Consider the following 5,232-nt stretch of genomic DNA (forward strand, 5'->3'; position numbering starts at 1 on the left):
TCTCTCTCTCCCCCCCCTCCTCTCTCCCACCCTCCCACCTCTTCTCTCCCTCTCCCTCCCTCTACCTCTCTCACTCTCTCTCTCCCTCTCCCTTCCTCCATACCCATTCTTCTCTCCCACCCTCCCCCCTCTTCTCTCCATCTCTCTCTCTCTCTCTCTCTCTCTCTCTCTCTCTCTCTCTCTCTCTCTCTCTCTCTCTCTCTCTCTCTCTCTCTCTCCCCTTCCCTCTCTCTACCTTCCCTCTCCCATCTCTCCCTCTCTCTACCTTCCCTCCCCCTATCTCTCTCTCTCTCCCTCTCTCTCCCTCCTCTCTCTCTCTCTCTCTCCTCTCTCTCTCTCTCTCTCTCTCTCTCTCTCTCTCTCTCTCTCTCTTCCTTCCTCCATACCCCTTATTCTCTCCCACCGTCCCCCCTCCTCTCTCCCTCCCCCTACTCTCTCTCTCTCTCTCTCTCTCTCTCTCTCTCTCTCTCTCTCTCTCTTTTCATTCACATCTTTTCTACTACCAATAGCGCGTACGAGGTACTGAAATTATTAGTTCACTGCCCTGCCATAACTTTTTTAAGGCAAAGGAGCGTGTGCACGGTAATTATTACTTATAAGCGCATATGGGGTACTATTCCCATTATTTGTTACCCTGCAATAACATTTTTTAGGCTTAGTAGCACGTAAGCACTACTTATCAGTCCAGAATGGGTAAAAAGAATATCGTTGGGCTTGTCAACATTTTATGGTCTAATAGCGCGTACATGGTTTAGAGACATAGTTTTAGTTGCCCAAGAGCCTCAACAACCTCAAAGGAAGTTTTTGAGGTCGTTGAAGGCCCCATTGGAACTGTGTCTGCACTTCTATCACTATTGTATACATAAAAGTAAGTGAATTTTTTCTTTTTTCATGATTTCAAATGATTGAATTGTTATTTTTATTATTTTTTTGTTTTTGCATGATTTCAAATGATTGAATTGTGATTGTTTAGTAGTTTGATTCCAAAAAATAGTGATAAGATGCATATTTATGGTTATTTATTTGTTTATGAACTTTTCTTTACATATATATGTAATATGATTCTATTTAGGACAACCGATATCAACCATGGGAAAGAACAAGCGAGGAATGATGGAACAACGAGAGGCTCAAAAGAAAAGACAAAGTCAGCGTATGAAGAAATTGCGTGACATAAGAACAATGGGAGAAGAAGGTATGTCATCCTCAACATCTCAATTCAATTTACCAAATGAATATAATGCACCTAATGCAATTGAAGAAGAAACATTTGATAATTTACCGTTTGAACCTAATGCAATTGAAGAAGATACCACATTGAATAATCAATTAAATTATGAACATATTACACCTTCTCTACTTGATGAGTTAAATGTACATAATGCACCGATGTTAACACCTCCTAGAATCATTCGTAGGAAACCAAACTATCTAATTGACATTGATGAGAATATATTGAAGCCAACGCCCAATAAAATGAATGAACGAACTTGTAGGAGAATGGTTAAAAGAACATGGCAAAACTATTTTCAAAACTTAAATCAAACCGCAAGATGTCAATTAATTGTTCAAATGATTAAAAATTTGAATTTTAGAGAGACAATGAAAATTCTAGGCCTAAGATCATCTGAAAGTAATAGTGAAAGAACTATTGTGAGAAATCTATTTGATGCATATCAATCTATTGGTTCAAAATTATGTAGTAAAGATTCTAATGCTACTCGACGTGTCATTACATCAACCATAATGAGCAAGAAAATAAAAAAAGATCATTTGATAAGCAAAACAAGTAAGTCATTAAACGTTAGTAGAACAACATTAAGTAAAGCATTAAAGAGGCGGGAACAAATAGAGGAACCTAACAATAATTCTCTTTGGGCATTCTCGGGTAGACTACCACGCAAAGACAAGGTTATTGTTGATGCACTAAAAACATTAATTGAATTTTTTTGGCATGACAACCCAAGAGTATCGCCCAACCAAAGAGATATTGTTAGAAGGTGAATTGGGTCTACAAATCGTGAGCCACATGCCAAACACTATTTGGATATGACTCAAACTAAATTTTATGAAAGATTCCTTCAAAAGTTTTCTCAAAGATTTTTTGAAATGGCGAAACCTTTTTATATTAAGATTAATCATGTACGCACCACGTGTTGTTGTAGGATGCATATTGAATTTTCCATGCACTATGATATTTTTCGTCATATTTATTCTACTTTGCACACTAACGATGTTTTGCAGGAATGTAACATACAAGCACCTCCTAAGTTGGCAAGAGAATTTATTTCAAGTGTGCTATGTAATAGACATGATGGTTGCATTTATTATAAGATGCCTTGTTTGGAAGGTTCTTGTGCTATATGTGGTGGTTTGCAATGTTTACCAAGATGCATACATTTGGAGAGCACACATGAAATTGGTACGAAACTAGTTTCTTTTGGAAAATACAAGACAATCACATATGGAGTTAAAGATGGAAAAGATTTTAAGAGATGTGAGCTAGTGAAAAATAATATATGTGTAACTCAATTTATGAAAATGTTTCAAGAGAAACTAGTTTATGAGTACATAATGCATACACATAGAGCTCGATGGTTAGATGAGCAATTCAAGTTATGTAAGGAGACATTTCCTCTTGGCACCATTGTCTCTATTGTTGATTTCATTGAAAATTATACACCACAACCTCAAAATGAAGTGCAATCTATGTATTATCAATCTACACAAGTTCCTATTTTTGTACACATAGCATTCATGCATGCAGATGATAGCACAGAGGAGGATAGAAAGGTTGTAAGAGAGTATCACTTCTACATAAGTGATGATCGTACTCATTCATTGGAGTTTGTACAAGGATTCTTTAAAGTTTTCTATGATAGTTTAAGGGAAAGGAACACACGATACAACCGGCACTTAATATGGTCAGATAATTGCACCACACAATTCAAGAATGCAAGGATGTTTTATTGGTTGACAAGGATGTGTGTGACCAGCGGTGTACAACATTTTTGGAATTTCACTGAGGCTAGACTTGGTAAGGGAGAGCATGATGGTGCAGAAGCATGTGTGAAAAGAGCCCTAGCTAGGGAAGAATTGAAGTATGAAGGTGGTGTTGAGTTGATAGATGCAGAAACAATTGTGCGATGGTGTAAGTCTACGATGGGTCCAGGTAATCCAGGTACGTCATTGGTTCGTAGATATTTTTCGTTGATCATTGAATCTAACATTGAAAACTATCTAGTTTGTTGTACAGTTGCAGAATCGAGTGACATGCACTCATTTATGAGTTCAAATTCAAGTTCACTGGTAATTTATATGAGACAGATGGTATGTTTTTGCTCTTCATGCATGTATTGTTTGTGGGAAGAATGTGAATCACAAGAGTGGGTTAACAAATGGTCTTTTAGATCGTTGGTTCCTATTGATTCATATCAAATTCCCAAAGCACTACAATTGAGCCAAATGGAGACATCAGTGGATTTTGACCATGTATCCGACCTAGTGGATTTAGGTGATTTTTTGAGTTATTTTTTTTGCAAGTATTCTTTTTGGTTCATTTTGTTGTACATCATACTTTATTTTTGGTATTAATTAACACTTTATAAAATGTAGGTCATGTGTATGCAGTTGTTGTAGAAGAGAACAATGAAGAAGGAACAAATTATTATTTGTGTCGTTGCATTGAGCCTAAAAGAAAATTGACAACCACAATCATTGACGGAGAGGGTATTGAGTACCTAATAGGGTCTGTTGTCGTGACATGAACATGGCTTCGGAGATACCCTATCAATAATTCTGATGATTGGTTGTTCGAGGACTTTGAAACACACAGATATATTGTTCATTTCTCTTGTTAGGGTTTCAAGTAGATCCGAAGCAAATATGAACTAACAATTATATGTAGACTTAAATACAAAAGATAAAGAAATAAAATAGGACACGAATAACACAGAGATTTAATGTGGTTCACCCAGAATGGGTTACGTCCACCATACACGGTCGTCCAATCTTTCTTATTATCCAGCAAAAATAGTACATCAACCTTACAATGCCTTAAGCATCCCAGCCACTTATAACATGTGTTTTTAGGGCAAAAACAAAGTCGGCCTTTTTAGGGTTTTATTACAATGTCGGTTTTCATCAAAAAAATACCCAAAAAAATACCCAAAAAAAATTTTCTCAGGGGCTCCCACCCCCGAACCCCTACCCAAGGCCCGGCCCGGCCCCGGACCCCAGCGAGGATACGTGTTGAGTGTACAGTACTTTGTTGATCAGTCACCACATTTCAACAATCTCCCACTTGGAGACTAATCAGGCTCCACACCGAACAATCTCCTACTTGGAGACTGATACTACACGACACCACTATACATGCAGCATCCGCTGGATAAAACACTAAGACTCGACTGGTATAAATTCCACAATTATCAATCAAGAAGACCAACAGAAACTAATGAAGAAATCAGCTTCTCCTGTGGAACTGCCTTCGTGAACATATCGACAGGATTCTCACTTGTGTGAATCTTCTCAAGTCGTAATTGACCCTCCTCCAAAATAGTCCGGATGAAGTGGTACCTGAGCTGAATGTGCTTTGTCCTTGAATGAAAGGCAGAGTTCTTCGCAAGATGAATGGCACTCTGGCTATCAGTATACAATGGGCTATACTCTTGTGTTTGACCCAATTCCTCTAGAAAACATTGCAACCAAATCATCTCCTTGCTGGCTTCTGTAGCAGCAACATACTCAGCTTCAGTGGTTGAAAGTGCAACAACCTTTTGTAGCCTAGAAATCCAACTTATTGCAGTTCCCCCTATAGTAAAAACATACCCTGTAGTACTCCTCCATGAATCAATATCACCCGCCAGATCAGAGTCAACAAATCCACTCAGAGCAGCATTAGATCCTTTGAAACATAATGCCTTCGTAGTAGTTCCTTTCAAATATCGAAGAATCCATTTCACAGCATTCCAATGTTCCATACCCAGATTACTCATAAACCTGCTCACAACTCCCACTGCATGTGCAATATCTGGCCTTGTGCATACCATTGCATACATCAGACTGCCAATAGCTGATGAATACGGGATGTTAGACATTTTATTAACCTCTTCCTGTGCCTTTGGGCACATCTCCTTAGTCAATTTGAAATGACTAGCCAAAGGTGTACTTACTGCTTTTGCATCCTGCATGTTAAATCTTTTCAACACCTTCTTTATATACTCACTTTGG

Source organism: Cryptomeria japonica, chromosome 1, assembly GCF_030272615.1.
Source record: "Cryptomeria japonica chromosome 1, Sugi_1.0, whole genome shotgun sequence".
Classification (NCBI taxonomy): domain Eukaryota; kingdom Viridiplantae; phylum Streptophyta; class Pinopsida; order Cupressales; family Cupressaceae; genus Cryptomeria; species Cryptomeria japonica.